At 44.6% G+C, this 23,998-nt stretch overlaps 2 long non-coding RNA genes across 2 annotated transcripts in view; one reads left to right on the top strand and one right to left on the bottom strand.

Annotated features, from left to right (window-relative positions):
* Positions 1 to 6,117: 6,117 nt before the first annotated feature.
* Positions 6,118 to 20,681, bottom strand: LOC134761914 (uncharacterized). The gene is made up of 3 exons (XR_010141075.1): positions 20,240 to 20,681; positions 14,193 to 14,544; positions 6,118 to 6,536 (listed from the first exon to the last, which is right to left on the bottom strand). It is a non-coding gene; the product is annotated as an uncharacterized LOC134761914 (long non-coding RNA).
* Positions 20,682 to 20,724: 43 nt separating this feature from the next.
* The window catches only part of LOC129060930 (uncharacterized), a 182,429-nt gene continuing 179,155 nt past the window's right edge, over positions 20,725 to 23,998 (top strand). Inside the window, exon 1 of the long non-coding RNA XR_010141076.1 lies at positions 20,725 to 20,855. This is a non-coding gene — a long non-coding RNA (uncharacterized LOC129060930). The remainder of the gene's footprint in view (positions 20,856 to 23,998) is intronic.

Genomic DNA, 23,998 nt, shown 5'->3' on the forward strand with positions numbered 1-23,998 from the left:
CTGGGACCACAGGCACCACCATGTCTGGCTATTTTTTTTTTTCTTTTCATTTTTTGTAGTCATGGAGTGACACTGTGTTGTCCAGGCTAGTATCAAACTCCTGGGCTCAAGCAATCCTCCCACCTCAGACTACAGGCATGAACCACCATGCCCAGCTAGCTAATGAGCTCTTTAAGATAACTCATAAACATGTCTAGAATGTGTATTTTTATCTTTACTATGATCACAAGCACCTACCAAGGGTCTATTTGCATATGCATTATCTGTGTTAGCATATGTCCCTTTTGTGGGAGGGGGACTGCTCCTAGGCATGGCTTGGACTTTTGGCCTGGCTCCAGTCCCTCCTTGCTTTTGCTAACCCCTTCCTCTCTTGGGGAGTAGAGTCCTACCCAAAGTCTGCATCAGGGGGTCTACACCCTACAGCATGGTTTGCCTGGAACTCCAAATCCTGTTGCACGCAGAATTTCTGTGGCCATGTTCTTTCCCGGTTAAAGGCCTAGTCGTCACATCACATATCCTCAGCTTGCCTGATTAGACTTTCCTCCACTGGTTGCTCCTGGGTCCTTGCTCTTTTTACCCATCCCATCTAACCAGCTTCCTGAGTTACTTAGTTTGAGCCACTGTTTTGACAAAAGTTGAGGTTGCCTTGGGTGGCCTATATAAATTAGGGTGGTAAGGAATAGCTACACAGGGAGGAGGAAATGGAGATGAAGCAGACTCTGTTGTCTTATTAATGTTGTCTAGCTCTCCCAGGATACTAGTACACTTTGGCAGGCTTTAACAGGACTTACGCTTTACTGCCTCTGCACTCCACTGGCACCAGAGATGTCTTCCACACCCCCCTCTCCCATTCTTCATCTACCTATCCTCTGAGAGCCACGTCAAACCTCATCTGCTCAGGTCACAAGACTAAGTGGTCTCCCCTCCTCTGAAATGGCATGCCACATACTATCTGTAGCCTCCCCACTCTACACATAGCCCAATTAATTCCCACTTCTTCAGATCTCAACCAAAAAGTCACTCTTCCTCCAGGAAGCCCTCCCTGGCTACACAAACAGGCCAGATCCCTCTGTTTAGATGCTCATGAACCCCTGTTACTTTTCTTTCATCCCACTTAGTAGGTTGTTAATTAAATGTTTATTTGAATGAAGAATTGATTCCCAACACTCTCCCATGAGGACAGAATCTGGTCTCTTCCACTCACCACTGTATTCTCCAAGGTCCAGTAAGGTAACACCCGTATACTCTCTTGAACCTCGTTTACTCTCTTGAACATTTATGTAAACCCTAATTACTTGCCTAAAGATCTTTTCTCTTGAGCTGATTTGCATCCTCCTTGAAGGCAGTTCCATCTTTCTGTTGTTCCTTCACAGTCCAGCACTGTTCTGAATAAATATATGTCAATTTGATATTTCAGTTGTAGGAGACATTATTTGATCATTAGTCTGAATTTACACCATATGAACTGTGAAGGGGACTTCTTCCTGAACATTTTACTGAACTGAACTGGGATCCGCTTGCAGGCCCAGCAAGGCTAAACACCCACACCAGGATTTTGCAGGGAAAGAAAGGAAAGCATTTATTTGCAGGGCACCAAGCAAGGAGAATTGGGCCGCTCATGCTTAAGACCCGACCTACGCGATGACCTACAAGCAAAGGTTTTTAAAGGCAGGCGTAAATTTCAGGAAAGCAGAAGTTACAGACAAAACTGTAAATTAATAAATGGATGTTAAACATTAGTTTAATATTTATTAAACATTAGTTTATCCCACCTAAAAAGGTGGGTTTAGGTGGGATATCTGGACGTGGAGGCTTACAGGCCACAGGTGGATTCAGAGATTCTGATTTGTGATTGGTTAAGGAATGGAAGCTCTGTCTAAAAACTTCCGGTCAGCAGAAAGAAATGTTGAGTTCTGGCCTATGGATGTGCCTTCCTCCAGGCCCCTCAGGAAGAAATACAGAATAAAGAATGGCAGAGTTCAGTCCTGTTTCCCCCTGAGGTCTATGTGCCAGGGGATTCATTTAGTGGGGGCCTAGGTTTCTGAAAAACACTTCAGAGGCATATGTTAAGATGTTCTCTTTAGTTTCTATAGGGAGCCAAATATCTTGTGACTAATTTCCTTGGCTATTGTTTTAAGCTACTATTACTTTCTTGCTTATTAAGTTGCTCATTTACTTTTCAGGGCTAGCTAGGTGCCTGTAATTTCCCTTCAGGGAACTCAAGATTTTCCTTTATTTCCATGTTTGGGAGGGCCTGGCAGGTCCCTAAGAGGGGGTCCCTGCTGCATCTCAAACTTCCCGTATAGAAGGGAAGTTATTATTGAACATCAGAGTTGTAGATAGATGTGGGAAGAGAAATGAAAAGGAAACATTCACCCTGGCTTAAGGCCACAGGAGGTTCTCACAACAGGACACTGTCTAGGGACAGCATCGGGATGAGGAAGCTCACGGGAGAAGGGTTGGTCTTGGGGTTTTTGGCCTGAGTCCACACTGTCTGCATTCCGTGGAGGCTATGCAACCTCCCCAGGCTTTGGTCCTTTTCCTTCCACACAATGCAACAGATGTGGTAGTGCCCGGTGAGCTATGGCACAATACATGAGTAGAAGATGATCATTTCAAGGAATCCAATAATATTCAACACTTGTCAGGGTTCTGGATGCAGGCTTCCATTTCTTTTTGCAATTTGGATCAAGTAATTAGATCTTTTTTTTTTCTTTTTGCAAAAGATGATGGTGCGATGGGGTAGAGGTAAATAGAAATAGCTGCCTTCTCTCTGCAGAGTTGATGAAGCATCAACTGGGATAATAAATGTGAAAACACCATGAAATGAAAACATCTATTTAAATTCAAGAGGTTGTTATTTACAGTCTTTAAATGATATTTGCCCAGCTCTGGTTGTTTACTTTTAGCACATCCCACAGAAACTGTAGAAACTACAAAAACCACATAAAGTGATGATTAAATTCAGAAACTCAATCTGACCCGATCTCTTTGGGTTGGCAATCTCTCTGTGCCATTTTCTTGTTTAGGACTGAGGAAGCTTTATAGATGGACCGTAAGGAGGAAGTCCAGGCCAGCTGGTGGGAGTTTGTGCCTTCAGAAAGGGGGGCCTAGCTTTGGTTAGGCCTGCGGATGGATTCCTTGTCAGTTTCAGAGGATTTAGTGACCCTGCACTTCAATTGCCCCAAACCAAAAAGCGATCTGGGACTGTGCAGGGGAGAAATGGTGAACTGTATTTTGCAGGACAGGAAAGAATAAGGTAGACAAGGAGAGAAATGCTCACCAAAGACCATGAACTCATTTTTAAGCATCAGCGCAACAGTCTTGTTGATGTATCTTACCAGAAGCCCTAAGCAGAGGAGTTAAACATGTAGGATTTGTAGTCAGGCAGGTTTGAGTTCAAATCTTGCCTCTACCCAGGAGCCCAGGGTAAGTTACTCTTCCTCTCTATGTCTTAGTTTCCTATCTGCATGGGAAGATAAAGTCCCTATCTCCAATGATTATTGTGATGATCATATATGGGCATTCAATAAATGTTAGTTTCTTTTTATTACTGTGGGCACAACATCTTCTGTATTATTAGTTCAAGCCTTTTAGTTGTTTGAAGTCATTGGCACTTTCTAATCTCAGAGTTCTCAGAAGCAGCATGGTGAACTGGGAGTAGATTCCATGAAGAATAGGGTTCTGTTGGATGTGTCACTAACGGCTCTGTGACCTTGGGCAAGTTACTTAACTTTTCCAGCCTTGTTTTCCTGGACAGTAAAAAGAAGCTTGCAGGCCAGGCACAGTGGCTCATGCTTGTTATGCTAGCACTTTGGTAGGCTAATAGGCTAAGGTGGGTGGATCACCTGAGGTCAGGAGTTCGAGACCAGCCTGGTCAATATGGTGAAACCCCATCTCTACTAAAAAAAAAAAAAAAAAGTACAAAAAGTTAGCTGAGCCTGGTGTCGGCCACCCCTGTAATCCTAGCTACTTGGGAAGCTGAGGCAGGAGAATCTCTTGAACGCAGGAGGCAGAGGTTGCAGTGAGCCAAGATCGCACCATTGCACTCCAGCCTGGGCAACAAGAGTGAAACTCTGCCTCAAAAAAAAAAAGAAAAAAAGAGGTTTGCACATTGTCAACAAATACCTATTGAACACCCTGGATGTTCAAGACATGTGAATGACTCGAAGAAGTGGCAGCTGCAGAAGTGATGGCCAATGTGGAAAAGCTGGTTGGTGGGGATTGGCAGAGATAGGGGAGTCCACATGTGAAACCCCAGTGAGGGGGCAGGACTGAGAGTTTGTAGGCACCCTCTTCCAGGGTGTAGGAGGAAATGGAGAATGCAGGTGTTGGGGCTAAGGGGAACTTCGGTGAACTCTGAAATTTCACTGAAAAATCAACTTGTAAAAGACAGATTAATTCGAGAAAAGACATACAAATTGATTTAATGTGTATGCACGGGAGCCTTCAGAATGAACACCCAAATATACAGGAAAAATTGTTTATTTTTATGCTTAGGTGCAACAAAGTATGGATAGCCATGTAGAAATACGATTGGACAAAATGGGTGTGTTCTAATGCTAACAGACTGAGTTAGGAAACCCAGCGAGGCCTGTCTGTCTAGCTCCTTCCTGGCCTCTCTGAGTGTGCATTCCTTCCTTCCGGGTGTGGGGCAGGCCCTCTCTGGAATGGGGGTCCTATGACCTACAGTCAAATAAGGTAGGTCAGATAATTTCTTTATGGCCTATTTTTACACAGAAAGGCAGAGGAAGTTTAGAGTAATATTTTTAGGTTTTATGGCTGGCTTTGAAGAAGGGGTTCTGGTTTCTATGACTGGCCTCGGGGAAGAGGGATTCTAGTTTCCATGGCTAACCTTGAGGGGAGAGAGAGGAGTGCAGGAGGTGAGAGAAAAACTTTTGCTTCTGAGGCTGCCTCTGAAGCCTTTGTTTGGGGATATTGTGTTTTCTGAGTCCCAACACTGTTGAATAAGTTAACCCTGGATGGCTGAGTTGATTATAAAATAGACATGTAAGCCAGGGTCTGCAGCGGGAGGAGTCCGGATGGTTTCAAGGGTGGAGGTAGGTACGAGTCAGCCTCCCCTAACTCCCTGGAGGGGTAGTAGGAGGAGGAGGACAGCAGCTCTGCAGTGAGCAAGGAAGCCCAGGACAACCCAAATCCACTGGGCTGGGGGCTGCACCTGCCGCACTGGGGCTGGCCCCAGGTGGACGGGGTGGAGGCGGGGCTTCTTCGGCGCTCGCTGATTGGCCAGCTGCGCAGGCAGGTGCGGTCTGGCGCCTCCGGATCCCAACGCGTGGCCGCCTGCGTGGCTGCCTGCCTCACCTCAGGTTGTTCATCACGCTCAGGCTAATTTCCGAGTCTGAGAGCTGATGCTGAGCAGCCCCTAAACCTCACACGCAGTCAGGCTCCAGCCACTTTTAATTTCTGGCTGGGAATTAGAGAGGAGGCTATGCTGCCCCCATGCCCCTTTCCTGTAGATGTTGCTGTCGATCGCCACACACCCAACACACACTTCCTTTTCCTACATTACTCCCCTCAGCCCCCTGATCTTCCCATCGCCACCATTTTGCGGGGGAGGGGGACAACACTTCCCCCTCTTAATGTCACCCCATCCACTGCCAAGTACATTCTGATTTTTAAAGAGGCGTCCTCTAGGTTGACATCCTAGCATGAAGAGGCAGCGTTTGACCTTCCCTGGTTACCACACTGTCGATTCGGCTGGTGTGGATGGAAAGGCTCCCACACTCACTCCTCCTTCTGTCTCTTAAAAAAAAAAATTACCCACCTCCCCTTTCAAATAAAAAAAGAGAGGGAGAGAGGGAGAGGGAGGGAGAGAGAATTTGACATTGTATAATTTAAAATTGCACAGCCTAGAGCCCACAAAACCGAGCATGTAATTACACACTTACTAGAGGTAACAGCAGTGCTGATAATTATTCTTTACACAGGAGAGACCCTGCTGATATCCCACAGTCAGAAAGTGGGAACTACAATATCTTTAATACCATCCTCAGAGACCCTCATAAGCAGAAGAGAAGTATGAGAAAGCTCACAAGGTCCACAGCAATATCTTCATCGCGCCAGAATGTCAGGGGCTTTAGCACAACAGAAATCAATAGTTTCTAGTACATTTTTTGGTACAATTTTTTTTAATGACCTAACCGGAGAAAGTACAGGGAAGGCAGAGGTACAGAACAGTAGGAAACAAAACCTCCTTAACCGAAGTCCTGTCTATTTAGACATGTCATGCAACGTCAGTTTAGGAGAGATGCGTTCTTTATCTGAGCCACACAACCCGGCAGCTGGAGCGAGGTCTTGGTCCTGGAGTGAGGTCTTGGTCCTGGAGTGCTTTTGGTCATAGGTAAAGCCTTTTCGTTTAAATCATGAACTGGTCCTTCTCCCCGTATTTCCTGATTAAGGCAGCACCTTGACTAATTATTGGCTATAAAGTTGTGCAGTATTAAATCTCTAAAGAGAGGAGATTAATATCCAGGCATTTCTTTCCAGGCACTTGGCCCTTTTCTGCTCCTTTCTCCCTATGGACAGAAAATGAGTTGGTTGCATTTTAAAAAATAAGACCAAGCATCAGTTGAAACACTGAGAAATTTAAAGCAACAGTCAGTGATGCCACACAGCGAAGTAAATGGTTTTTGTGTTAAAAAAAAAAAAGTCAAAGTATAAGTTTAATTCTATAACTTGTTTTCAAAAGGAGACCATTTTGGTGTTTGCATCTCTATGCTAACTACAGAAGGTGACAAATGGTTACCTATTTCTACTCCGTAACCATAGCCAAGTTCTTATGCAGTTTGCTCTTAAAAATGCTTCTTGATTGTTTGCAGGTTGTGCTGATGTTCTGATTTGACAATGTGCATTAATTCAGCTGGGCTAATAAACCAATTTAATTGGGTCCATTGTTCAGTAGAAATGGCAGCCAATTTTTGCTTGGGGCTTAGGGGAAGGACACTCTGACTGATTATTTACCGTGTGCCAGGCATAAATGGATAGATGCATTTCTGTACATTAGTCATTTAAGACTCATACTGCTTCTGTGCACTTTGTAGTATCCTCCTATTTTAAATATGAAAAAACTGAGACTCAAACAGGTGAACTTGGCCAAGGTCACACAGCTAATAAAGATGGAAGAGCAAAGACTCCACTCAGCTCTGTCGATTTTGGACAGCAGGGTGTATTGTTTCATTTTACCATTCGAATGGTATGGCCAGGCCAGTGAGTTTAAAGGCGGGGGGAAGCTCAGAGCAGGGAGGTCCTTCGAGATGCCTTTACAAAATGTCTTTTGGTGAGGACATCACATCACAACATATGAACAAAGAAACACAGTGCCAGAGGAGTCTTTGGTGACTCCCCAGGGCAACCGATTCTAGGGGGTGGCAGACTCCAGGTTGTCTGCACCTGGGGCCCAGTGAAAGCAGCAGTTAGCTATTAGGCCACCTGAAAAGAGGGAATTAGAGGACAGGCAGATGTTTTCAATGCATGAGCAAAAGTGAAGACATTGGCCTGAGAAGTAGAGAGCTCAAGGCCAGAAGTCTGAGGGGATGAATGGAGTTGCATCTGTTGGAGGTCTTCAGATTTCCGGTACGCAGGGTTATTCCAGATATTTCACCTATGTTAACTGGCTTTTTGGTTTGTTCTGGGTGGAGTGGGGGCCATGAGGTCCCTGACACTGCTAATTTAAAGAGGCTGTGTTAGCAGACTCAGGGTAAGGACCACAGGTATATAAAGGCCTTATCAGCGGCAGCCACAGACTATTTACTCTGAACCTCCCATGGTGGCTGGCTCCGATACTGTGTAATTTCTGCTGCTTTTGAGAAAGGTGCAGGATACTTACCGCTTGTTAGGGCTCGTGCTTAAACCTTAAATGAGAGTAATCAGCAGGACCATCTCTGTGCACGTTGGTAGGAAATTGGAATTTGTCTTTTGGTCTGTATCTCTGCATCCACTTCAGCGACCCCAGCTGAATCCTGGTGACCCAAGAGCCTGGATGATAACCTATGGTGTGATCCATCTTGCGGCTGTATTCTCATTGGTATAAAAGGCTTCAAAGGGCCTGGCGTGGTGGTTCACGCCTGTAATCCCAGCACTTTGGGAGGCCGAAGTGTGTGGATCACCTGAGGTGAGGAGTTCACGACCAGTCTGCTCAACATGGTGAAACCCCATTTCTACTAAAAAAAATATTAGCTGGGCATGGTGGAGCATGTGTGTAGTCCCAGCTACTTGGGAGGCTGAGGCAGGAGAATCACTTGAACCCTGGGGGTGAAGGTTGCAATGAGCCGAGATCATGCCACTGCACTCCAGCCTGGGCAACAGAGTGAGACTCCATCTCAAAAAAAAAAAAAAAAAAAAAAAAAAAAAAAAGAAAAAGGCTTCAAAGAAGTCTCAAACCTTTGGAGAGAGAAGGTTGCATGATAGACAATGTGATAGATGTTTGGGGACAGGGGACCTCATCCAGCATCCTCTCAACTCACATATTAGTGTAGCTTACCCACTCGGTCCTTTGTAAATCAATCCCCATCTGTACTTCAAGAGCACAGGCTTCTGGAGGAGAAATAAAGGAAGGAAGCCTGCCTGGGAAGGGAGGGGCCTATGTTAGGGCCTAGTCCGGGCTGAAGGTCTGGAGCACAGAAGTTCAGCAAGGCAGGAAGCTTGACCTTTGCAACCAGAACAGTTTGGGATGCAGCTGCTCTCCAGGCCCTGGCTGTTTGTATCTTGACTCTTTTGTACTTTCTGCCCAAATGGTCAGTGGCCCCGGGAGCTGGGATGGCAGGAGTTAAGGAAAGGGAGCAAGATGAGTTCCTGTTGGTGATTCATGCCAGGAATTTCTTCAGGTCCCCATGGGGGAGAGGTCATTGGAGACAAGGCCTTCTAGGATCCCCAATTTAGGCTACTGACTCATACACAAATCCTTTCTTGTAACATAGCCATGATTATCTATGAGAATTAGCAAATTGAGAGTGTAGGCATTGGAGTCAAACAGATGTGACTTTGAGTTCCAACTGGGCTATTTCTCAGCTGCGCAACTTTGGGCAAGTTATTCTCTCTGACAGTTTTTTTTTTGTTTGTTTGTTTTTTGTTTTTCCTGAGAAATGAGAATAAAACTCTCTCCTTTGGGGTTCCTATTAATAATAAATAATAGATAGAAATTAGTAGAGACTTAATACCGGTTTCTTTCACCTCTTCTTCCTCCATCAGTTTCCCACTCTCCACTTTTCCCTCCCCAAATTACAAGGCATCAGAAATTCAGGGAAAAGAAGAGGGCCAAGGGAAATGACACACCAGTGAAACATTGCTTGAGGGATGAGTCTCAACTTCTGGGGTGGGATCACTCACCCCACAGGAGATCCCCTTGGCTTGTCTATTGCATTTCTAAACCCAGAGGCAAATTGAAGCCATCATAAGTATGAGAGATGATGTAGAAATTGCAACAAATATTCAAAGAAATAAAACTACCAATACCTCTTTGCCACCTCCAAGATAAGACAGGGCTCATGGGGAGGAGAGTGGGGAGAAGGGATATCTTAGAATCATTCACCTCTTATTGCTATTGTTGTTAAATAGCACTCCTGGCACTTCAAACTGAAAAGCAGTGTTGGCACTCAAGTCTTTTTTTTTTGATACACAGTCTCACTCTGTTGCCCAGGCTGGAGTGTAGTGGCATGATCATAGTTCACTGCAGCCTCAACCTCTCAGACTCAAGCAATACTCCTGGCTCAGCCTCCCAAATAGCTGAGACGATAGGTGCACAACACCACACCCGGCTAATTTATTTATTTTTAGTAGAGACTGGGGTCTCGCTATGTTGTCCAGGCTTGTCTTGAACTCCTGAGCTCAGGTGATCCTCCCATCTTGGCCTCCCAAAGTGCTGGGATTACAAGTGTGAGCTACTGCACCGGGCTAGGTGTCCAAGTGTTTAGGTCATCTGAGACTGCAGGTCACTCATTTACCATAAAGGGAAGGGAGTGAGGATTATTAATAACCAGAACTGCCCTAGAGTGAAGGGCTTCCTTTTCAAATTCATATATCCGAAAGATGGAGCTGCTCATGGGCCCCTTTTTGGCCTTTTTATGCTTTCTTCTGGTGGTGGGTAGGTTAGAGAACACGGTAAAACACACAACTTTGCCATGTCATGGGTCTTTTCATCCTCTGTCCACCTCCTGCCCCCACCTACCCCCAAACCTTCCCTCCTTTGTGCAAATCTGTTTTCGCCACAGGAGCACATGCTGTCTCTTCTAGCTACAACACTACTTGCTAATTCAACGATTCATCTTTAATGAGGCCCCCTGCCAATGTTTAAATAGCATTCAGAACAAAGAAAAGGCAATATTTCTAAAACAGCTGCTTCTGCTGCATCCTCATAGCTCATCTCTCAGAAAATCAAGAAAAATACCTTGACAGATGATGGAAAAATACCTGGCTATTATAGATAGAGATGCTATCTATATATCTATAAATGGATATGGATAAAGATAAAATACCCACTTCTATGATGCCAGAGATCTTGAATATAAGCATCCTAAAAAGTTTTGTTGGTTTTAGATAGTGCTACTTCAGGGAGGCTTTTCTTTATGATTTTGGTTCTTTTCAGAATTGTTTGGGGGACATATTTAGTCATGGAAAGAGCATGCAATTTGGGGTTAGTTAAATCTAGGCCCACCTTTGAGCTCTGTCACTGACTAGCTGTGTAAGTGGGTAGATCACGTGAGCTCTCTGCCCATATGTTACCTTATTGGTAAGATGAAGATAATACTCTCTTCCTTTCTGGATATATGTCAGCGTGGCTAGCACAATGTTTGGCAAATAGTAGACCTGCAATCATTTCCTTATTTTATATTTTATTTTTTGAGACAGGGTCCTACTTTGTCACCCAGGCTGGAGTGCAGCGGTGCGATCTTGGCTCACTCCAACCTCCGCCTCCCGGGTTTAAACAATTCTCCTGCCTCAGCCTCCCGAGTAGCTGGGATTACAGGCACGTGCCACCACACCCGGCTAATTTTTTGTATTTTTAGTAGAGACAGGGTTTCATCATGTTGGCCATGGCTGGTCCCGAACTCCAGGCCTCAAGTGATCCACCTGCTTCGGCCTCCCAAAGTGTTGGGATTATAGGTGTGCCACCACACCTGGCCATTTCTTGGTTTTAAATTCAGGACCTTCTAAAATCATAAAGCATTGGCAGAGTCCAAAGGATTCTGTGCCTGTGTTTCTAGAAGTTCTGCTCCAGGGGCAATAAGTCTTCTCAGTAGCCATCTCTGCAATCTGCCTCATCAATTCCACACCTTTGAGTAAGAAAGGATGAGCATCATGTAGAGAAGGAGGCTTGGGGAAGTCACAGCTGCTTTTATGAGTTTTTAAAAGGGAGGTTGAAAATAACGGAGACTGGAAAAACAATAAATGAACTGATGGAAACTAGAAGAAAGGAATGAATGTGTTTCAAACAGTTAACAAACGGTAACACAGAAATATGGTAGAATTGATTTAAAACCATAGAAGACATGGTTCTTTGAAAGGGGGAGAAATGTAAACTTTGAAAAAGAATTGAATTAAGAAAACATTTAACATCAGGCCTGAGCTAAAACCTATAGACACAAATGAAGAAACTTTTAAATTATTGGGGAAAGATGAGGCAGATGTTCAGAGAGATATGAAGGAAAAGTGAGGGAATGGGAGGAGGAGGAGGAGGAAGCCAGGCTTGTCCCTCCCCCTGCCCGTCTGGTCAATCCTTCCTTGAATTCCATCTGATGCTTTAATTTCGTTTTTGCTTTAGCCATCTTGAAGTTGATTTCTACTAGGTACTTGTAGTTAAACGACCATTACTAATACAGTTGTGAAAATAGCAAGTTACGAAGTAGTTACTTTGATATGATCCTGTTTTTGTGAAGGAAAATTGTGTGTAAATGTCTATAAAACAAAGCCTGGAAGTGTATACCCTAAAAATGATAACAATGGTTATATTTGGGGAATGGGATTCTGAGTGCATTTTATTTTCTGCTTTTTGCTTGTATAATTGATTATGCATGAGTTAGCGGGACAAGAAGCCTATTTGGACTAGTGTGGATTAGTGGATTTGTAAGATTTAGCCTATCTGATTAGTTAAATATCTTGTTTATCTTCTTGGGCTTTAAAAGAGGGGTGTTAGAGCAATGATAATATGGCTGCATAAGGGCCAGACTGTTGTTGTATAGCAACCAGGGGGTGACATCAATGAGACGAGAGAGGAGAGCACCAATTAGAAAGGTTAAAGGGCCAGATAAAGGAGCCAAGCAGGCGAATCCAGGGTTCACAGATCCTGTTAGAGAACGGGGCTTTCTGTCTGATTGCCAAGAAACAGGAGATGCCTACAGAGCTGTTGTAATCAGGAGTCATTTGGTTGCGAGGACAGAAATTGCTTCAAGCTTAAAGTTTACAAAGAAAGCTTCATAAAAGGATACAGGGACATCACATTGACCCCTAACTGTATAACTACGGCCTGCTACTCTGTCTCTGGATCTGGGTGGCCTCTCCTTACTTCTTTCTGCAGCTCAGATGTCTCTGTGAACTCCAAAGCTCCCTCCTTGATAACAGCAGGGAGAGCCAGCCCCTCCTACCCTGAGCTTCCATAGCACATTCCACTGTGCTGCAGTTTTCTCTCTTTCTCTCTCGTCTCTCTTCTCTTCTCTCTTCTCTTCTCTCTTCTCTTCTCTCTTCTCTTCTCTCTTCTCTTCTCTCTTCTCTTCTCTCTTCTCTTCTCTCTTCTCTTCTCTCTTCTCTTCTCTCTTCTCTTCTCTCTTCTCTCTTCTCTTCTCTCTTCTCTTCTCTCTTCTCTTCTCTCTTCTCTTCTCTCTTCTCTTCTCTCTTCTCTTCTCTCTTCTCTTCTCTCTTCTCTTCTCTCTTCTCTTCTCTCGTCTCTTCTCTCGTCTCTTCTCTCGTCTCTCTTCTCTTCTCTCTTCTCTTCTCTCTTCTCTTCTCTCTTCTCTTCTCTCTTCTCTTCTCTCTTCTCTTCTCTCTTTTTCTCTCGTCTCTCTTCTCTTCTCTCTTCTCTTCTCTCTTTTCTTCTCTCGTCTCTTCTCTCGTCTCTTCTCTCGTCTCTTCTCTCGTCTCTCTTCTCGTCTCTCTTCTCGTCTCTCTTCTCGTCTTGTCTCTCTTCTCGTCTCGTCTCTCTTCTTGTCTCTCTTCTCCCCTCGTCTCCCCTCATCTCCCCTCGTCTCCCCTCTCGTCTCCCATCTCGTCTCCCCTCTCCCCTCCCCTCTCCCCTCTTTTCTTTTCTTTCTCTCCTTTCCTTTCCTTCTCTGTCTCTCTCCCTCTTTCCTTTCTTTCTTTCATCTCTGAGCTCATTATTGGTAGGAATTAACTTTTTCCTTTCTTTTTCATCAATCACCAGAAAACTGCTCAATACTTATTTTGAATGACAAATATGACAGTGTGAGTGAATACTTTATAAAGTTAAGTACTTTATAAAATTATCATAATCACAAGATAATATTTTGTTGTGTTCTTTCAAGGCAGCCTTTCTTGCATTCTTACTCCAGGCCTGTTCCTGGTATAATATCCAGGCAGGCCAGTTGCAGAACTAAAATTAATTTTACCAATCCCTCTCTTGGTTCAAAAATCAGATGCGATGAGACACATGGAATTGCCTATTCCCATGCCTTCTGCATAGTAGCTGTTTATACTTGCTTAAATCCCTGAGGAGGGTCCAATGGGAAGATGCACAAAAAAGAATTAGGTGTTCAGTATCTTCCTATGGCTCTGGAGGTTTTTAATGGGGAGACTCCAGCAGCTTGGCTTCAGTTGGGCCACAGTCTGTCAAAGAATCTTAATGCCTACATCAAGCTCTATTACATGACTTCTTGGTATGTATTTGACTTTTTTCATCTTCTCCCATGATCCCATTTATTTTAATGTCCAGAATCTGCAGCGACATATACCCCCTCTTTGATACTTGTCGTTCTACGTGGCATGGCTCATAGATTGTTTTAATCATGCAATATGATCTCAATCTCTTTAGAAGTAGGCTTAGGTAGAAATAAATCCCCACTGAAATAGTGATTCCACCGTAGCTTTGCTCAGTGGCTTTTAGGAACATTCTCTGTTCAGCAGGACTCATCTTGGCCATGAAATTTTACCTATAGAGCACTAATTCCCATAACTTCCTTCAAGGAGATGTTAACTCAAAAAATACTTAATTGAACATTAATACCTACCACTGGGTCTCTGGTGTTGCTTATTTTGTTTTGTGATTACTAAACCAGTACCCCTGTATTCAGGGGACGCAGAACATAGAGGAAAGACAGGCAATCCTAGAATTTGTCTCAAGCCAGCCGTGGCAGTGATGTAGGGTAGCTTACACTTCCAGTCTACTCTTCATTTGCTTTTCTCGGATATAAAGTCTGGAAAGATCCGAACACGCCTTCCAAATTCCCTAGCAGTCTGGAGTGACTGTGTTCTGGCTGCAGTTGTTGTCGGTGAAACACCACAGAAGTGAGGCCTCTTTTCTTCTTTCTTCCTCCTCCCTGTTGTGAGTGTGGGGCTTGAGCTTGGCAGCCCTCTCCAAGGCTGGAAGAGAGAGAGAGGGGAGAGCTTGGTTCCTCGGTGGCACACTCCAGCCCTGGAATGCTATGCTGATATTGCTTTGTGAGAGAAATAAACCCCTTATCATTTCAGCTGCTGTTTGTTTATGGGAGCTTACAGGCTAAAGCAGTCTCAACTCACATATCTGCCCTCTCGCAGGAGCCTTGGCTGGAGGGATCTTACTTCACTTAGCATTAGCCCATGAAGCCCATCTAGCGTGATCTACATTGCAGTGGACAGTCTAACCCCCTCCCTGCAGGCATGGGCTGGCAAACTCTAGTTATGAGAGGATCTTTAATTAACAGCAAAAATCACATATGACATTATTTAATAGGCAGACAAGAAATCAGGGATGAATACCACTTCATTCACAATTGGCAGATTCCTTTCTCACTAATCCCTTTCCACTTTCCATTTTGTTCCCCCCGTGACCCCGGCCTTCTAGCAGAAAATACTCCATTTACCCCTGAGCTGTCGACCTGTTTTCTCCTGCTCCTCTTCAGTGTGGCCTTCTTATCTCATTTACCTTGCTCTTCTGTTTCCAGGCCCCCTTGCCTCCTGTGATGCATTTCAGTGAATTGTCTCCTTATGGGTAGCCTGGCTCTATTCTCACTCTCCAAGTCACACAGTAACTCTAGTAAGAAGGGACCAATGCTACATTTCCACAGAAATTGGGATCAAGTGCAGGAAAATACAGTTAATGAGGAATGATTTGTTCCTGAGAGTAGGAGCTTTGGGTTGGAGAAAGCTTTGTACGGGATTTAATGGTTACATCGAGATGCGGAGGGGACAAAAGGATTTTTTTTTTTCCTCAGAGAACAGAAGAAATAAATTTCAGATGGAGGAAAGAGTGCAATCTAGATACAGGTGGGCGGCATTTTTGGGGAGCACTGCATAGTCTCATAGATAGGGACATGAGGAAGTGGTGTGAGAGTCCCTAAATATGACGCTGGAAAGAGATATTTGGACCAGAGTTTGAAGAAAACAGAGAAGCTTGAAAGGTGTTTTTTTTTTTTTTTTTTTTTTACAGGTGAATGGTAACCAATCAAATCCTGGAAAGGAAACTAGACAGTGTTTTAATCAGGGAGAAGGAAAGGAACTATATTTAATAAATACCAGGTGCCCAGCAGTACTACTTTAAATTTACAGATCAATTTTCTTCTTACAATAAGCCTTGATGGTAGATAGATAAAATATTATGCTCTCATTTTATAGCAGAATGAAGAACAACCAGTCAGGTAGCTACAGGAGCAAGTTCACACCAGAGATGACTGGGGGCTTGGGCAGGGCAGGAGCAATGAGGATGGAGAGGAAGAGATGGATGAGAGCTGTTTCAGGAGTAAAGCCAGTAACAAATGGAAACATTAAAACATGCAAGTGGGCTAGTGAGGAAAGTCCAAGATGGGCATAAGCAAAGTTTCAGTGAATGAATTAATAAGACAGAGACGTGTTATAGAGACAACCAGCAGGACCTGAATAGAGCTGATAGGATGTAGAATGAGTCAGATTAGGTGGGGCTTGATGGTGGTCCCTGCTGTCAAATGTTGCAGATAGGTCAAGGACATGTAAGACTCACAGAAACTTCATGGAGAGATTCTGCAACCTTTAAAAAACACTCTTCACAAATAGGGCAGAAGCTAAATAGGAAGTGTCTGGAGCGTCAATGGAAGGTAGGAATGGAGACCAGGCATAGGTGTAGCCTTATTTTCAGGAAGTCTGATGGTCAACGAAGAAGAGATGCTGTAGAAAGTTAAGCACATGTGTGAGGGAGAGGGATTAAGCCTGAATAAAGGTCCTTTGAAGGGTGGGAGACCTTGTTGAGAAGTTGAATGACTGGAAGGTGAATAGAAGGGGAGAGATCCCTTCTAGGTACAAGAAGGAAGGGCGGATAAAGATTCTCCGCATTTGTAGAGATTGTTACAGTTTATACAGTGCTTTTGCATTCAATGTCTCATATAGGGATAGGTGGGACCAACATCACCACCCATTTGATAGATGGGTAAACTGAGGCTTACAGAGATCAGATGGCTTTATTAGAGAGGGGAGAGCGAGGATATGAACTCAGGATGCCTGAAACTAGTTAGGATTTTGTTGTTTTTATTCTTTGCCTTCCACACGAGGGAAAAGATGACTTGAAAAACTACCACTTAAGAGTAACACATTTTTGTGGAGAAACACTCCCATTAATTGCCTACTTTGAATTTTCTACCACAATGACCCTGTGAGGTTGGCAGAATCAGCGTTTTTCTCATTCCATTGATGAGCAAATGCAGCCTCAGCGAGGCCAAGCAACTTCCATGATGCCACATAGCTAAGAAATGGCCAAGAAGGGCCTCAGACTCTCATCTTGACTCTTAGACGAGCAGTCCTGTAGACAATGAGGCTTCTCCCTGCACTTGTGGATGAGAGGACAGCCTCTCAGCAGTGTGGCAGATAAACAGTTCATCTCCCCCATATTTCTGGTTCTCTTCTCCCTCCTGGAACCTGGAAGGTTGTATATTGCCATGCCCTTGGGTTAGGCATGACCATCTGACTTGCTTTGGACAATGCAGCATGAGCTGATGTGCAGTTCTTCACAGTCTTGTCTTCTACTGTCTGGGCTATTTTGGAAGAGAAAGGGATGGAAGCTGCTGGAATGTCAACTAACACCAGGAGGCTAGCTGCCTGGAAAGTTGCCTAAACCTGGAGCCAACTTTGAGTGAGTGAGAAATAAACTAAAATGCCTGATATTTGGAGATTGTTACAGCAGCATGATCTAGTTTATACAGTTGAACACCAACAAACTCTTCCCAGTGTAAAAAAAGAAAAATCCCAGTGCCTCATAGATAACCCTATCCCAAAGAGACAAGCATCTTCCCAGAATAACTGGGAAATAAACATCACTAAGTCCCTCTAGGAGTTAAAATGCCATGAGGATTTTTTTTTTTTTTTTTTTTAAGGCTCTATTGGATGTTGAGTTTTTATTATGAGGTTGAGTTGTGAGCTTGAGGAGAAATTGTTTTTACAGATGTTCAGGGTGTGTTATGAGGAAATGGCCTTTTACAGGGGTTCAGATTGATGGGCTCTCTAGGGACCCCTTCTGACTACATGCACAGAGGAAGTAGGGAGGGGCCTGAAGAGGCACAGAAGGACACCGTGGAGTTTGAGGAAGACCAGGAAAAGGGGGTGGCTGAGTGATGAACTAGAACAAGATTTGGAGTCACATAGATTTGGGTAGAGTCCTGGCCAAATCACTTAACCTATCTTGAGTCTTAAAATGGTTTTCTATACAATGGGAAAAATGATACTTGCCTTATAGAATTGTAGTGAATTTAGATAGATTCAGTCACAAGTATGATTACTTTTGTATCCATGAGGGATTGGTTCCAGGCCTCCCCACCAGGATGCCCAAAGCTGAGAATGCTCAAGTCCCTTGTATAAAATGATGTAGTATTTACACATGATCTACGCACATCTTCCTGTATACCTTGTCATCTCTAGATTACTTATAATACCTAATACAATGTGAATGCTATGTAAATTGTTGTTATTGTTTTTTTTTTTTTAATTGTCTTACTGTTTGTTTGTTTGTTTTGAGGTGGGGTTTCGCTCTGCCGCCCAGGCTAGAGTGAGTGGTGTAATCTCTGGTCACTGCAACCACCACCTCCCAGGTTCAAGCAATTCTCCCGCCTCAGCCTCCTGAGCAGCTGGAATTACAGGCATGCACCACCATGCCCTGCTAATTTTTGTATTTTTACTAGAGATGGGGTTTCACCATGTTGGTCTCAAACTCCTGACCTCAGGTGATCCATCTGCCTCGGCCTCCCAAAGTGCTAGGATTATAGGCATGAGCCACCACGTCCGGCCGAATATTTTTTTTATTTATTTTTTATTTTAAAAATTTTTTAAGAAACAGGGTCTCTCTCACTCTATCACCTAGGCTGGAGTGCAGTGGTGCAATCATAGCTCACTGCAGACTCAAACTCCTGAGCTCAAATCATCCTTTTGCCTCAGCCTTTCTAGTAGCTGGAATTACTGGAATGTGCTATCATGTCTGACTAATTTTTTATTTTTATTTTTTTGTAGAGATGGATTCTTGCTATGTTGCCTAAGCTAGTCTTGAATTCCTGGGCTCAAGCGATCCTCCTGCCTCAGCCCCACAAAGTGTTGGGATCACAGGCATTAGCCAGCATGCCTGGCCGCTATTTTCTGAGGTTAGTTGTATTCTTGGATGTGGAACCCATGGATATGGAGGGCCAACTGTAGCTTACAGTGGGGACTTGATGCTCCAGTTCTTACTTTTTTCTCCTGAAGCTTTAAAGCAGTTGCTATAAACTGAATTGTGTGGCCTCAAAATTCCTGTTTTGAGGAATACCACAGTAGTCCCCAGTGTGGTGGTATTTGGAGGTGGGGCCTTAAGAGATAATTAGGTTACCTGAGGTGATGAGGGTGGGGCACTCATGAAGGGATTCGTGGCCTTGAAGAATTAGTGCCATGGGAAGACAGAGAGAAGGCTGCGTCTGAAAGCCAGAAAAAGAGCCCTCAGCAGAACCCAGTCATGCTGGTGCCCTGATCTCAGCCTTCCAGCCTCCAGAACTGTGAGAATATGAATGCTTGTTGTTTAAGCACTCAGTCTGTTGAATTTTGTTATGGAGCCGGAGCTAATATAGACCTGGGTTTGAACAGGGAGTTAGAAGCTTCTACTTCTTGTCTACTTTTATTGCTTCTTTTGTGACTACATTTTAGGGTGATGAGACCTCGGGAAGTGCAGTTTGGGCAGGGTGGGGTGGGGGTACCCTCTTCGTAGAAGTTGCATTTGAGTCTTAAATGCTGAGAGCAGCCAGGGTGTGGCTGGGGAGAAAGGAGCACATTGCTGGCTGCTTAGAGCTGGCTCCAAGGTCGTGGTTCTAAGTGGGCCTTCTGCATTGTCTGGTCTTGCTTACCAGAAAATTGATTTAGGGTAGGCTTGGGGTCAGTATGAAACAGAACCCCACAAGCTGAGTGTCCTATCCGACACCACTCTTGGGAGCCCCAGCAAAGTGTGCTGGGCATTGGCATTGGGTGTCAACTAGGGGAGGCAAAGGGAACCCCCAATATATTGGCCCCAAGGGAGAATTTTGTGGGGTCCCCTTTCCAGAGCCCTGATCTTGTAGCTGTCACCTCAAGCATTTTTTCCTCTTGCTTGGAAGGTTGTGCAGTTCTAAAAGAGGACATTGGACGTTGTAATCTTTTCCTTAACACAGGTTTCCCAATCTTTATTTATTCACACCCAATTGTCACATTCTTTAGTTGTATCTGTGAAATATCCATCCTATCATTTATTTCATAATGCCTCAAAATGGTCTTATTTTATTTAAACATATACTTTAGTTTTATGTTAAGCAATACTATTAATGAAATTGGAGTCTGTGTTTATTTTCATTTTAAAAAATTATTATTTTTTTTTGTAGAGATGAGGTCTCCCTGTGTTGCCCAGACTGGTCTTGAACTCCTGGCCTCAAGAGGTCCTCTCACCTCGGCCTCCCCAAGTGCTAGGACTAGGCATGAGCCATCATGCCCAGTCTCCCTTTTTTTTTTTTACCTCGAGCACACATTACAATAAATATGTCACTTAAAATTTTTAGAGAATATTCATGAATGCCCCACCTCACATCACCTTGGGGACCACTCATAGGACACGAACCACATTTGGGGTACTCACTTTAGGAGCTGAGGCAAGCAGGGTGCCTTACAGATGGGGGTGGGACAAAGGGCGTTTGCAAGGAGCAGCAACGTTCTGGCAGCGCCAGCCCCATGGGTGGCCTCCATCTCTGTGGAGCCTCCGTCTTGGCACTGCCATCTGCTCTGAGCGAGCAGGCTTTTGTGAGAAGCTGTGGGAGGATAAGCCTGGCTGATTGGCTGGACCCGTGCCCAGAGTGCCCAGATGTACATTTGCCCCAAAAGAGGGGGCACAGCTGGGGTTCACTGTCTCCCTGGAGGCCTAGTTTTTCTGGTGCAGCTCAACGCTGCCTCCCACTTTCCTGCCGCGCATTCTGCTCAGCTGGGCGGCGAGGAGCGGGCCCAGAGCGGCACCGCGAGCTCCCTCACCGCCGTCTGCCTGCCATTTGCTGCCACTGGGGACCTGCGACTGCTTCCATGGAAACAGAACCATGGATTGTTTTTCCAGAAAACGTCTCAATCTAATTTGTGTAGAGTCGCGTTGTGTGTGTGCACGTCTGTGTGTGTGCTTCAGTCGCAGAAGGGGGTGAGAAGTTGGAAGAGGGGATTTGCATAGAACCTCCAATTTTCCTTATTTCCCAGGGAGTTGATGATTTCAGGTGAGTGTTGCATGCCAGACACTGAGTCTTATTAAGGGCTTGGGTTAGGAAGCAGTGACCGTTATATTTGCCTAGGGTACTCTGAAATACTTGAATCCTGCCTTGGTCTAGGTAATTCTCCTTCTCACTAGGTCTTCCTCAGAGGAGGGAGGTGCATGGTGAGACAAAGCATGGCAGTGAGTAAGACTCCGCTTAGCATTTCCTATCCCGACGTAGGACTCCAGGAACTGGGCTGAGTCCCCTCCACAGTTTCCCCTATACCAGGAAAGGCAACACAGCCTCAAAAAGAAATAATTGGGAGGTCGAGGCGAGTGGATCACTTGAAGTCAGGAGTTTGAGACCAGCCTGGCCAACATGGTGAAACCCCGTCTCTACGAAAAATACAAAAATTAGCTGGGCATGGTGTCACAAGCCTGTAATCCTAGCTACTGGAGAGGCTGAGGCAGGAGAATTGCTTGAACTCCAGAGGCGGAAGTTGCAGTGAGCCAAGATCACACCACTGCACTCCAGCCTGGGCAACAGAGCAAGACTCTGTCTCTAAATAAATAAAAATAAATAAATAAATCATGTGAACTCTTGTATTTTCCTCTCCACAGCCAAATATAAGTCTTAACGTTACATCTGCAATGGAAAAACAAGTCAGACTCAGCAAAAAGGAGCCCCGAAGAGACAGAGTTAAGTGCTTCCGTGATGAGAGTAGAGTTGGCCTATGCTGTCCCTCCCAGGACTCCTTTACCCAAGAGAAAGAGAGAGTGTGCATCCAAAGGGGAGCGAAAATAGAATATAAATAGGGAAAATAGAACCACTCAGAGCAGTTCAGGGATCTTTACCATTCTGACATGGAGGGAAGAAGAAGGAGAAGAGAAAAAATGAACGGACCTTGAACCTGGGATAGCTCATGTGACTGCTGCATTGGTATTAAGATACAGCACTCATGTGCCCTGGGATGTTTTGATCTATTAGGCGCTGCACCCAGTAGAACAGTGCTCCATCCAATACAATGTTCTGGAATTTAAACAATCCAGACCAGACTTTTTCCTCCTTGGAGATGGAATGTCTTGCTCCAGAGGGAGGAGGAAGAAGAGAAAAGAGAAGTCTCAACCAGCCTCCTCTCTACCCCACACAGAGAATAGAGATACAAAACTTCTCCCATAGAGTGTTTCAGCTTCTTCCTGGTTCCTGCTTCTTTTCTCTTCGGATAATGACTTGGGCTTGGCCAGTATGTAAAGTTGATTTGTGGTACATCTGGCTCTTCTCCAGGGGTGCTCACAGAAATAACTCCAGTGGACTAGAATGAGATGCTTGAAACCTTCCCCGGAGCCTAGCTCTACATTTAGGAGAACAGCACAGCACACCATGATCTGACATAGTTATAGGTGGGTGGGAGTCTCAGTCTGTAGTTCTGTATCACCTATTAAGAGACTGGAACCTGGTCCCATGTTTTCTGCAGGAGGTTGAGCTCTTAACAATGTGCCAAGTCAGCAGCTGTGCCCTAGAGTCTTGGCCCAAGACAAGCAAATAATTGTCAGATGACTGAATAGTTCTGTTTCCTTATTATATCCTAGGTTTAGATTTCCTTTCACAATTAAAAAGATTTGGACAACAACTTTATAGGGCCAATTCTTTTTATTCCAGGTTATTACAACATCCTCAAAGAAAAATGCATCATGAATGGTCTTCATACCATCTAACAGATCCAGTTTACCCTGATTCCCATGACTTTGTTCCAGCTGCTACCTTCACTTGGCATATTTCTCCTCCCCTTCACCCTTCAAACCATGTTTTCTTTCAAGGTCCACTCAACCCTAATGTGCACTGTCTTTCTGTCCACTCAAGTCCTGGCTGATCTCTCCCTATTCACACTTATGCCACTATTCTTTTCAGCTCTACCCATGTGGCGCTTGCCAGATGATGTTACCTTTTTTGCTTTGGGAATTTTGCTTTCCCAACTACAGCATAAGTAGGAGTGGTGTCTTGTAGTTCTTTGTGTCTGTCTTCATGTTTCAGATGAGTGTTTTCCATAGAGTGGAACTCAATTCCTATTTCAGATTTGAGCCATCAATCCAGGGCAATTTCTTCCCAGGTAAAATGAAGGCAATACTAAAATCTACCTCCAGATGGGACTGTGAGGACCAGATGAGATGCTGTTTTAAAGCCCCTAGACCCCAGCACTCAGTAGGTCTTCAATAGATATCATTCCGTTCCCTGTCCTTTCTGGCAAGGAGTTTAGCTTTGACTTATTAAGGACTCATAGGCAAGTCATTTTTTAATTGTTATGGGAGGAAAAAATGGCATTCCCTTCCTTGTTTTACTGTGGTTTGTGGAAACTCAAAAAAAAGCAGCATTTGGTTTTACAATCTCTATACATTGAATTTCCTGTCTTTTCAGAACTGTGGTTCTTTATACTGTATTTTTGCCTCTTCCACCTCCCAGGGCTGCATGGCATCCATTTACTTCTAAAATTAAACACATTTCTATTTTGTTTCAAGAATTTCTACATCTCTGGAGATCTGTGGGATGGCTCTGGGCCCCAGATTGCAGCGATCACTGTGGAGCAGCAACCACCTCTCCATCCTGGCTCCACTGAGCTTCTGCTTCTGTCATATCTGCACTCCCCATTGGCACTGCCCGCCTGGCGCTCACCCAGGCTGGTCTGACACTTGCTGCTGAGGATGGGACGGGGACCCAGGCAGGCTTCCAATTCTTTCATGAGCTGGGTGCTGCCTGAAGCCAGCAAACTGTGAAGCCCTGTTGTAAAGGCTTCAGAGGGCCCCAGCATGGCGGGGTGGGGGCACCGAGCCACGGGAAGTGTGTGAGCAAAGAGGGCTGCTGAGAGTAAATTAGCTCCTGGCTTTGAGTCCTGCTGATATAATCTCTTGATTTTTTTCCCCCACTCTTCAAGTACCACTTAAGTCCCTCTGCTTGCTTCCTCATAAACAATGGAACCGAATGTTCATTTGTTTGCTTGGAACTGGTTGGGCATCCCCCACTTCTCATTTCCAAAGACTTGAAGTGCTCAGCTGTCCTCTCTCCAGAAGCCAGCCCCCCTTGGCTTTAGTGTCTTCTGTGCTTAATTGCAAATTATTGATTTGAAGGGAATTAATTTTTAGCTCTTGCCAGATTCAGTCGCTCCTGGGTTGGAC

The sequence above is a fragment of the Pongo abelii genome, chromosome 7, assembly GCF_028885655.2.
Source record: "Pongo abelii isolate AG06213 chromosome 7, NHGRI_mPonAbe1-v2.0_pri, whole genome shotgun sequence".
In the NCBI taxonomy this organism is placed as follows: domain Eukaryota; kingdom Metazoa; phylum Chordata; class Mammalia; order Primates; family Hominidae; genus Pongo; species Pongo abelii.